General features: G+C 37.2%; 1 protein-coding gene across 5 annotated transcripts in view; it reads left to right on the forward strand.

Annotated features, from left to right (window-relative positions):
- NEGR1 (neuronal growth regulator 1) overlaps positions 1 to 12,228 on the forward strand; it is a 788,184-nt gene that overhangs the window by 224,162 nt on the left and 551,794 nt on the right. The window lies entirely within an intron of this gene.

Here is a 12,228-nt window from a genome sequence, read left to right on the forward strand (position 1 = left end):
AATCAACTGTAAAATAGGTGCCTATTGCTTCAAGTTATTTGTCTGGCTATAATACAGAACAAATTATTTATTTATCATTTTGAAGGGTTGCTGTGACCTAAATTCAAAGATACTAAATTGAATACAAGTATCATCTCTTTCTGTAGTCAGTTCCTTTTCTCCTTCCTTTTCTTAAGGAAAATGTATTAAAATTACAAATATATACACTCACTTTCCAGAATATTTTTCTTTGTTCTCTTGGCTTTATTCTTCTTGATGCATACTCAAAATAGTTAATATTCATAATTTCATTTTTTGTTTCAAATTCACATACCCAAAATTTCAGAATTTATATTTGCTCAATGATGGGATATTTATATTTCTCAGAACTAAGAAAAGTCATACATGTGAGTATTAACTTTATGATTGAATAACATTTTTGACAATTAGAACCCTCTTATTTTCATTAATCTTCCTTTTTTTAAGACACTGAATCTTTTTGTCTCCATGTTCACTATTACTTCATTGTACTGTGATTTGGTTATTCCCCCTTCTTCACAAGTAACTTATTTCAAATTTGAAAAGGTTTCCTTTATTTAGCAAGGAATTCACAATGCCTCAAAATACACCTGGACTCATGTTGTCATTTTATGTTTTTTTTTCCCCAATACCCGTAGATACGTTCATACAAACTACATAAATCCCTTTGTAATCTCTCCTGCTCTATTTTTTTAAGATTATGCATATAAGAACTGGGGTGTAAACCAGAGGTGTGGGGGGTGAGAGGACTCACCAGAGGGAGTGGGGAGCAAAACAGGCAGATCTACTGACATACACTGCTGAGGGGAGCAGTGGGCAACATAGGAGGGGTCTGCTGTGCCATATGGGTAGCTCCCTGGCAGGGACTTGAACTCATCCTGCAGTGGCTGGCGATAGCTTGATAGCACTGTTTTTAACCCTGTCCCACAAGGGAGGCCCTCTTCTATTCTGTTCTTTCCAGTTTTTCATTTTGAATATTGAATTTGATCTGTTGCTATTAAATAGACAAAATGTGGTATTTTTTAATGCCCTATAAGTAGAAATGAGGATAGATGTGACATATCTAATATTTTCCTTTCTAGTTTTCAATGGACAACCTGATAGAATTTTATGATACTTTATCTCTTTATTGCCAGATACTCATTAATATATTTTACTTTGAAACCACTTGAGATTTTGTATAAATTTCTTACTCCAATTATGAAAATCTTTCAATCTTGCATAAATCTAAAGCAAATCTATTGTTGCATTGACAACACTGCACTGACAAATGGGAGTTGTGGAGCAAGCTGTAAGATGTGGGATGCTGCTTAAAGAGCAAAATCCTGGCCTTTTTATTGATAGAATAATCATACAGCATTGGTTGTAAGGGGAAAGAGGACAAAAAGAAAAGAGAGGTGTGAAACTAAAAAATGTGCTCTATCAACTACAGTTTTAGGGGTTGTGAGTCTGCCTTCAAGGCACTTCTCATCTGCTTGATGACTTGGGATTGTAATTGAGACCAAGCCCTAGATCCCCAGCAACGGTTTCAATCTTATCAACAAGGCATTCCACTGATCAGCTTCTGGGGACCCTTGTTATACATCAGTCAACAGTCCTCTGGGTGTTCCGAGTCATACCTCATGATGCATACACTTCTCAGGATGATCAAACTTTCTGCTCTTGATTGATTTGAAAGGCACCTTACAAGGTTGGTCTCCTATAAATGATTGACCGGGCAGTTCTGACCTTGCTTAGTACATACAGAACCACAGGTAACAAAAAATTGTGGGTGAATAGGCCACTTAGAATTAGCAGACCCACAATTTATTATGCTAGATGAGGTCAGAATTATGGTGAGAAGGTTATGGAAAAAACAAACCTGAAATATCAATAATTGCAAACACATATCAATATGGTTCCTAGCATAATGCAACTATGCTAGCATTTGCTGCAGAATATATAGCTTATTTTATAGAATTCTGTTTTCCATTTGACTTATATTTTTAAAATTTTGACTTACATTGCTCCTGATATTCATTCTGAAGTCACTTTAAAAGTATTTGTGAGTAATGTATAAAGAATCTGTACATTTTACTTAAACTTTATCCTACTGAATTGGTATTTATATGAATATATTTACGTATGATATGTAACCTAGAGTGGATCACAGAGTCCAGTCAGGAAAACAAAAGCAGTGCTAGTTATTTCAAATTTGGGATTTGGAAAAGGAAACAATTTATAAATGCACTGGAAGAGTTGGAAGGGGAATAGGGAGAAGATGAGATAATCCAGGCACTACTAGGTCCAAAGGGGAGGGGAAGGTATGAAGTGAGCACAGGCATGAACTCAAGGCAACCCTGCTCATTTGCAGACCATGGAGGAGGAGGCTTTGTGGCTTAAACTGAGTTAGATAAATTATCATTCTAGAGTAGTCCATACTTGTTCTTAGCAATATATGAGCTGGTAGATGGTTCAAAATGAAAGAGATATGACTGCCATTCATTTGTATATGCCTAGATTTGCTTTGAAAGAACAAAGTTCTACCAAGTGCAACAGAAAATGATGTGATCCCATTCCCTACCCCCTTGGTTTTTTGGGAGCAGATATATAGTATGTTACCCCTCGAGACAGAGCCTCTGAATTTTCTGAAAGATCTTATGTAATAAAAGTGTCCTGATTACATTTGGTCAGCCATCATGTGTATGTTAGAAGTTAAGGTATGTAGTACTGTTTAATTTGACTTTTAGGTTGAACAAAGGCTATTTTGCCTGTAGGGAAATTGATCTTCACAGGCAAATACCCCTTTTGTAACAAATTACAATGAACTTTCTAAAATGGTATTGGCTATTTGAAACATACTAACATACAGATGAATCTAAACAGAAACTAGTTTATTAGGCTTGATGAAAAGCAAAAAAATTGCTTTGATGGAGTCTATCTTAATTCTTAGTCTTTAGGGAAGGCCCGAATGTTTATGAAAGTGATGTCATGGAAATAGTTGTGAGATTTTATTTGAATTGGATTTAGTAACAAATTTAGGGTGTAATAATTCACAACTTCAATTGAACTTTACATTCATCAATATCTGCATGTACTTAATGACATTTTTCATTTACAAGAGCCTTGTAACAGTCATTAGGACTGTCTTCTTTCTTGCATGCATATACACACATGCACACACTCACACACAGTTTCTTTCTTTCAATAAGGTGTAGAGTTGATGGACTTATTCTCTGATTTTTTTGTCAGTGCTCTTACTGCACTTGCCAATTTAACTGCCGAGGGTTAGCAGGCTGACAAGTTCATCATAATCAGCATCTATTCCATTTCCATTTTATACTCAAGGTCTATTGTTGCCAATTCATTCAAGAAGGTGTTTTTATTTAAGTGGTGCTTAAGTGCTGGCTTCTGTGCACTGTGAATGCAGTCCTTGTAGAGAATGATTCTGTGGAATGGTTTATTCTATCTGATTCTAAGCTACGGTGATGCTCTTGTCTATTGCAAATTCATCTGAGAATTTTCTTTCCTCTAATGAAACAAGTGTTTATCTGGATTGTATTATCTTCTAGCACTTTTTGAGCCTCTATGTGGGATTGAGGGGCGGACTTTAACAATGCCTACGTCATCACGAGTTGCAAATTTATTTTGAACTTGACAGTTACAATATAAAATAGGGAATCTAGAGTTAACAAATAGTTAAATTTAAAAATGTGTCATAAGTAGTTAATTTTCCAGGAAATGAAATTATTGATGGTTTTATATATCTCTAAATATTGTATTTCTTCTCAGCTGCTCATGTGTCTAGCAACCATGTTTCACAGCTGTGTATATTGAATATTATTTTTTTTTCTTTACCTCAGGATATATAGGAAATACATTTATGAGTTAAATGCCTACACCAGCATTTTTCTCACTGGAAACTCTTCTTTAATATATTGCCAGAATTATCAATAGTCATCAGTGTTACTGAATACATTTTTAGATCCCTCTGATCATAAAATAATTCCATATTGCTATGAATCTGAAGATCTCTTTGCTACATTCTTCGCATGCTACTGATGTTTGTACTTAATACAAGAAGATAGCCTTTGAGTGTTTATTTCTTGATATCATAATGATTTCTCTTATAAGTTGCTGAGGACATCTCTATTATGCTTTATATCCTTCAGGGATTCTGCATAGTACAAAATCCAAAACTCTTTGTCCTCTTGATTACAATATTAAATTGGTGTCTGGGAACACAAAAATTGTGTTATTGGCTTTGTTTTCTTCAACACTCAGAGGGTTTTTACTGTTACAAACAAAATAATGTGGTGTTGGAAAATTAGAAGCCTAAAGAAATGTAATCCTTCATTTTATTGCTTTAATAAGAACCTACCTCTGAAATATCTCATATGTCCTCTTGCTTACTTTTCCATTTTTGGCATGATTTTCTGTATGGGTATCTGCAACCATGTTTCCACATCCATTAATCTATCCTTTATCTTGTTTATTTGATGTTCTCCTTGAAAGGCAGAAATGTCTATGTCACTTCCCTTATCAGAAACCTCAGTAGCTTCTCTGTGCTTACAACATAGAAACTATCCTTCTCAGCATTATATTCACCTTCTTCAATATCAAGCAATCACTATTATAATCTACTGTCCACCACAATATACTGAACTTTTATATTGCATAATTTTCTGTTTTCTGACCTTGTCATAACCTATTCTTGCTCCATGCCTTGACTAGAATGGCCATCCTCCAAATTGTGACCTGTTTTAAGACTTAATAACTCAGTCTAGTCATATTCTTGGAGAAAATGTCCCTCCCATGTATTCAAAATTTAATTGCTTTATATTCACATTAAAGAGTTAATCATAATCTGACTCATATAGTTGGTATATGTGAGTGCTATTGTCTTCTAATTAATAGTGGAATTCTTTTTTTTTTTTTTAAGATCGTTTTATCTATACAAGAACCTGGGTACAGGCCAGATGTGTGGGAGGGTTGAGAGGATTCACCAGAGACAGAGCGGGGAACAGCACAGGCAGACTGATGAAATACACTGCTGAGGGGAGCAGCGGGCGTGACAGGAGAGGTCTGTCACGCCATGTGGAACCCTCACTGGCTGGCCGGGATCAAACCGGTGCTGTAGAGGCTGCAGGCAGCTTCACAGCATGGCACTCAACCGCTTGAGCCACCAAAGGAGGCCCAATAGTGGAATTCTTCATACCTGAATGTTGTATCCCTCAAGAACCTGGCAAGGGCTTGTATTCAGTGCCTTGTATTTGACATTACCCTGGAATTTCTTCAGGTTATTTTTTTCTAATTTTATGTTATTTTACTCCTGTCCAAATCACATACTTTTAATACCACCTTATGTTTTAAGGTAGTGCCATCAAAATTTAAGGTATTTTTGTCTCTACTGCCATAAGGAATTGGGTACCCCTTGCCACTACTCATTTTTAAGTTTTTATGGGTTAGAAAAGGGATAGATTTTCAGACTAGTGTCTTTACACCTGTTGGTGTAATCTGAGGATTAGTACTACCACGGTATAGTAAATATAAAAGAGTACTGAGGCAATAGGACACCTGTAGTGGCAGGAAGGCATAGATGGGATTTCTATGATTGGGCAGATGGGTGAAGGAGAGTCCTGGAGCCCTCAGTGGCTTTTTCAGGGTTTTATTGCACATTTACCCGGTACACATCAGGCAGGGGTTCTGGGGTGCCAGGAGGCTGGCAGACCTCCTAACCCCCAGCAAGTCTTCACTCTTTCTGGGCTCTCTGGTGTTCTCTCGTGGCCTCTGCTTCTCTGATGGTTCTCTTCCATCTCTTGCTTCTCCTTCTCTCTACTGGTGTCCCTGTCATGCTGCCCTTATTAGACCTATCTCAGCTCAGGTGAACCCACCTACGTATGTCCACACCCCAGCCCAGGTGCCCGCCATCAGGCATGCTTTCAGGACCACAGGGATCCATCATCAATCCTAATAGTGGGAGGGCAAAAAAGCCTGACAATTATTTACCCTACAACACCAAATGAGCATCTCCAGTAGATTCAAAAATTCTCAGTTCCTACTGTGCTATTGGTATAAGAGGATCCATTCAAATCCTTGTTTCTGTGCCAGCTTTCAGTCTTGGTATCTCTTGTAGTTTTGGGTTCATTTCCACTCTGAGCTATTTTTTAATCACTAGACACAGTGTTGGGTACAAGTTTTAGTTGATACTAATTCACAGGCCAGGAGTTGTTCTCTTTTCTTTTCCAATAAAGAACATCATCCCGAACCATTTGCTCCTTGTATTGGTAGGTGATTGAGCTCTAGTTTGCTTGTGTTTATTTTGGTTTTAGCTCTGGGGTGGGTGGCATGTGTTTTGGGTGTCTAAGCTGCACGGTGACCTTTTCTGTAAGGAAACCCAGGTGAGAGCCTCAGGCTCAAACCAGTAGGCCCTGCCGTGTGCCCCCAACCCTGCAGCTCTCCAACAATGCATCCTCCATCCCTGTGCCTATTCTGTACCCCCTTATCCAGTGCAGTGCCAGATCTCTGGAACCCTGGTGTTGGTGAGTGCCTGAGTCAATAGTTGTAGGGGGCGCTGCACAGCAGACCCTTAGTGTGTTGTACTGCCCCATTATCACTCTAAACAAAGTTCGCTTAAAGTTTTTCCTGCTGCTTTCTACTGGGCATGTGTTCTAAATGTTTGCTGTGGTCCTCCTTTTCCTTCAGGTTTTTTTTTTTTTTTTATTTTGTTTTATACCAATTGTGAGTATCTGTGGGAGGAAAGATGGCATCTTCACTCTGCTGTCATTTTGCTGGACTACTGTAGGGGCAAGAAGGGGCACAGAGCAGGTTTTCTGATCCAGCAGACCGGGTGTAGGGTAAGGAAAAATGTCAGGCTTTTCTGCCCTCCTGCCATCAGGATAGATGATGGATCCTTGCGGTCCTGAATGCATGCCTGATGGCGGGCACCTGGAGTAGGGTGTGGGCAGAGGTAGATGGGATTCACCTGGACTGAGACTGGGCTTTTAAGGGCAGCGTCATGGGGATGCCAATAGAAGCCGATGAAAAAGCCGAGAAGCAGCAGAATGAACAGAAGAGCAGAGAAGCAGAGAGAACGCCAGAGAGCCCAGATAGAGCGAGGATTTGCTGGGGGCTGGGAGGACTGCCAGTCTCCTGACCCCCATAACCCCTGCCTGCCATATGCCTGGTAATCCCAATAAAAACCTGCAAAACCACTGAGGACACCGATTCCTCCTTTACCCGGTCTGCTGGATCCTAGAAAACTGCTCAGTGCCCATTCCTGACCCTACACTGGGTAAAGGAGGAATCAGAGTCCTCAGTGTTTTTTGCAGGTCTTTTATTTAGATTTACCAGGCATATGGCAGGCAGGGGTGTGGGGGGCTGGGAGGCTGGCAGTCCTCCCAGCCCCCAGCAAATCCTCGCTCTATCTGGGCTCTCTGGCGTTCTCTCTGCTTCTCTTCTTCTTCTCTCGGCTTCTGTTTGTTCTTGGCTTCTGCTGGCGTCCCCGCGACGCTGCCCTTATAAACTCAGTCTCTCAGCCCAGGTGTACCCACTTCAGGTACCACCAGGCATGCATTCAGGACCACAGGGTTCCCTCATCTATCCTAATGGCGGGAGAACTGAAAAGCCTGATACTTTTACCTACTGTAGAGGGCAGGAAGACCACAGTGCAGGTTTTCTATGATCCAGCAGACCAGGTAAAGGAGGAGTCAGAGTCCTCAGTGGTTTTTGCAGGTCTTTTATTGGGATTTACCCGGTACACGGCAGGCAGGTGTGCTGGGGGCCGGGAGGCTGGCAGGCCTCCCAGCCCCCAGCAAGTCTTCACTCTATCTGGGTTCTCCAGCCTTCTCTGCTTCATTCTCGGCTTCTGCTGGCATCCCTGTGATACAGCCCTTAAAAGCCCCAGTCTCAGCCCAGGTGAATCCCATCTACCTATGCCCACACCCTACTCCAGGTGCCCGCCATCAGGCATGCATTCAGGACCGCAAGAATCCACCATCTATCCTGATGGTGGGAGGGCAGAAAAGCCTGACATTTTTTCCTTAACCTACACCTACCCTACAACTACCAAATCCCTTATTTTATTAAAATAGTTTGACTCATGGAACATCCATAATATCATCTTCCCTGTGTTTTGATAACATTGTTTTTTGAGACACAAAGATTTTTTGCATACTTCATTTTAGTTATCATCAGTGTAACTAATGAAGTGATTTATTTTAAAAGATTACAAGCTTTTTGAAAAGTGTTTTTCATCTTTGTATTTCAGTGACTATTTTGTGCAAAAATCATCAGATGGAGATATTACATAAGATAAATTAATATATGTATATACACATGTATATGTACACACATGTATACATGTGGATAAGTATGTATGTTTGTGCTTATGTACTCAATGGCAAAGCACAATGTTTCAGCTCAGTCTCCTAATGTGTTGAGTGATTTCCTTGACCTTGAAAACCACTTTTTCTTGAAGCATCATGATTTTGTGGAAGGGATGTGAATTTCCCTTCTGAATAGAACTATCTCCAATCTCAGCTTAACACATTAATCTATAATTTACTATTTAAATAAATAAATTATATTATTTATAAATATTTTGCAATGCTTTTCTTAACATTATGTCATGAACATTATCCTTGCTAGTGTCTATAGAGTCAGCTCTTCCTTGTTTACAACTGCAGAACGTTCAATAGAATGAATGTAATGGACTTATTTGAAGATTTTTTTCTTAAGAGGAAACCACTGTAACTCACTGGTGAACAGCCTTAGTTAGATTCATATTTAAAACTTTTAAATCTTGCTACACTACTTACCAGTTATGTGATGCCTTCACTAGGTTCTAACATGTTAGGACATAGTATTTAGAAAACAGCTAATTACTAATGCTGGAGAAGATGCTTAGCAAAAGACTTTTATAATGAAGGAATACCACCAGCAGGTGGCAGCAGCTTTGAGTAGTAGTTGCAAACACACACAAAAAATGATGCTTTGTTAATTATATATGCTTCAGAAAGTAAAAATGAATGATTTGAACAAATATTATTACATTCATGAAGTGCACTTATTAGTAGAATTGTGCATATTGTTATACATTGGTATAGTATTATGCAAAGATGAAAACATATGTGTTGTACATAATGAAAATAAGCTTGGGTATTTGTAATGGTTAAGATTTATTAGGCTTTCAGATCGATATTCTGAAATAGTTTATGGCTTTATTCTAAATATGAAATGCATTTAATTCAATTGTTTCCTCTCTTTATGTTAATAAGAAAGTAAAAGGTGACAAAGTTTGATAACCAAGGCAATAATAATTTAAATTGGAAAAGTTCAATAGCTTTCAAAAAATTGTTGCAACATTGATAGTTAATAAAGAGTAAAAGGAACCTGGACCCTGATGCCTAATTTTCTGGGTATATACTCTTGCTCTGTCAATTATTAGGTATGAGACTTGACTAAATGCATGGTTATCCATTTGCAATATGACAATAATAATAATAGCTTCATTGTATTGTAAGGATTAAATGAGGTTATTCTAAAATAAATGGTTAACAGTTCTAGGGACAATTTAATAAATGCTCAATAAAACTTAACAATTATCTATTCTAACATAATCTTAAATGGTATTTCAGGTTTTTTTTTAAGATTTTATTTATTTGTGCATACAAGCACTGGGGTACAGGCTAGAGGTATGGGGGATGAGAGGATTCACCAGAGACAGAGGGGGGAAGAGAACAGGCAGATTGACTGAAATACACGGCTGAGGGGAGCAGCAGGCAAGTCAGGAGAGGGCTGCTACACCATGTGGGTAGCTCTGTGCGGGGATCGAGCTCGTGCTGCAGTAGCTGCAGATAGTTTCACCAGGGAGGACCCCTTAAACTGAATTTTGAATTTCTTTCTATTACATATTTGTCCATCTATCTCATTAAAATCTGTTGGGCTTGAGTTAATCTATTTGTTCCTGGATTTTATGCTTTTAAAATATCAGAGGTGATTAAAAACTATGCTTGTGGTAAATAGCCAGGTAAAAATTTTTTTTACATCAGAAGTGAATGTTGAAGTACAGTATGCTATTACCAGCAAGAACTCAAAGTCCCACTATTACCATCACCCTTGTTTCATCAAATAGATTTGATGTATGTCTGAAAAAGTAGTGATTTTTCTAATAAGTGAAAACTGTTAGGTTTGTATTATCCGTTTTAAAAACTTCTTAATTCAGTTGTGTTTTCCTTTGCTTTGTCCTTCACACTTGAAACTAATATATATTAAATTTTACCTTGCTTTTTTAAAAAGGAAAATAATGAACTGTGTCGTGTTGGTCTTTTACAGTTATTCGGCATGTCTAAAAATGCTTAATTTTCATCTTTTTTAGCTAGTTTTACAGTTGAGAGTAATTTATATTTTCCCTTATAAACATCCTAATACAATAGCATAATAGAACACAATTTTAAGATAAATATAAATATTTAATTTGCCAGCTGCGTAATTTAATGTAGCTTTTAATTATGACTGTAGACATGCATTTTTTTTCTACCGTAGCCTGGGAGGACATAGAACCATATAAACATTTGTGACATTCAAAAATGTTAAATGCTTATTGGGAATACTTCACACTTCTCTGTAAAGGTTTCACATTTCAAGACTAAATTCATTTCTATATAAATAAATAATTTATATAAAATAAGAACTCAGTCTAGAAAGAGATTTATGTAACAAGTTTTCTTCTAAAGTATTACATCACCACTCATTAAAAGGTACTTGTACTAAATTAGTGTTGTTTTTAAAAAACTGAATTGTTGACATGGCATTTGAGGGAACCAAGCAGTAATATTATCTAAGATTATGATGTAATTTATTACATTTTTAAATGTATCCCCAAATCTGTCTATCAGTGACTTGTAAAACTATTATAAAACAGTGGGGTTGTGGAAATAACACTCCAGAGAGATTGGAGAACTGTGAAACTATCTTAATTTTATCACTCAAAGGCCACGTGACCTTTCACAAATTATTTTAACTTTTGATCTTTGTTCCCTCCTATATATGTAAAATAGAAGTATTAGAAGGACATAAGCTCATATACTCATGTAAAGATTTTTTGAGATTTTATGAAGTTTTGAAATTCCAAACACGATCTAGTTCACAGACTTTATAAATTTATGTTAGTGATTTTTAATCTTTACAGAATGCTTCAACTCATTAAATGTTTCCTTCCTGCGTATCCTTTGCCAAATGTGCCACTGACATCCCTGTGCATCCCACATACATCCATGTTTTCTTCTAATTCCTGGTATATAGAAATAATCACAGTCAGGATTTCTAAAACAATAGACTTTTGTGTCAATTTTATGGTTTTAATATAAGCCAAGCATTCAAACTTCTGAGTCTTATCTATATAAACAAAAGAAAATAATGCTTTATCCAGTAAGATTATAGAAGGCATGTAAATTTGTAAACTTTCATCACTACTCTATGATTTCTTACTGTCACTCCTAAATAAGATCCAGAAAAAGCAAATGCTTTTCCTGACCTATTAATGGGTCTTTGAGCCAGAGAAATAGTGGCAATTGTCCACTAATATTCTAGTTTGTTGTGGACAAAAAATACTTTACCTTCTTCTATGGCACACTGTTTAATATAGTATCACAAAGTAAGGATTTGTGAATGAGAAAAAGGGGGAATACATTTACAAGAAGAGAGAAACTGAGATATGTAGAAGTTATGATTTTCTCTAAATGGACCAGAAAGTTATTTAATTGCTAGCCAGGAAGTAAATTCTGAAACCACTCTTACCTTCTTATTTGCTCATCTAGCAGGAGATACAATGTGTACTCCACAGTAGGTGATCACACCTGCATTTACAATAAAATTCATTCTTGGTGTTTTCCAGGGGCTTTAGAAAGAAAACAATACTACAAGGAAGTAACACACCTGTGTGCTTTTGGCTAGGACCACAATGTATATGTTACTGGCCAAATGTTTTCAATAAGAGACTTTGAAACTAATTTTATATTAAAAAAAACAAAAAAGTACCATTTAATTTTGCATGTATTCAAATGTACCTCTGCTACATGACTGCTGTGCTATTTTCATTAAAAGAAAAGATACAACAAAATAATATTGTTTAGGTTCGTTCTACCTTCCTGAAACACATGTAGTAATTCAGATTTGCATTCTTTAACAAAAGGAAAGCATTGGGTAGCTTTTCTTGTTTAAAGTAAAAAT

Source organism: Talpa occidentalis, unplaced genomic scaffold, assembly GCF_014898055.3.
Source record: "Talpa occidentalis isolate TD23 unplaced genomic scaffold, MPIMG_talOcc4v2.1 talOcc4.9, whole genome shotgun sequence".
In the NCBI taxonomy this organism is placed as follows: domain Eukaryota; kingdom Metazoa; phylum Chordata; class Mammalia; order Eulipotyphla; family Talpidae; genus Talpa; species Talpa occidentalis.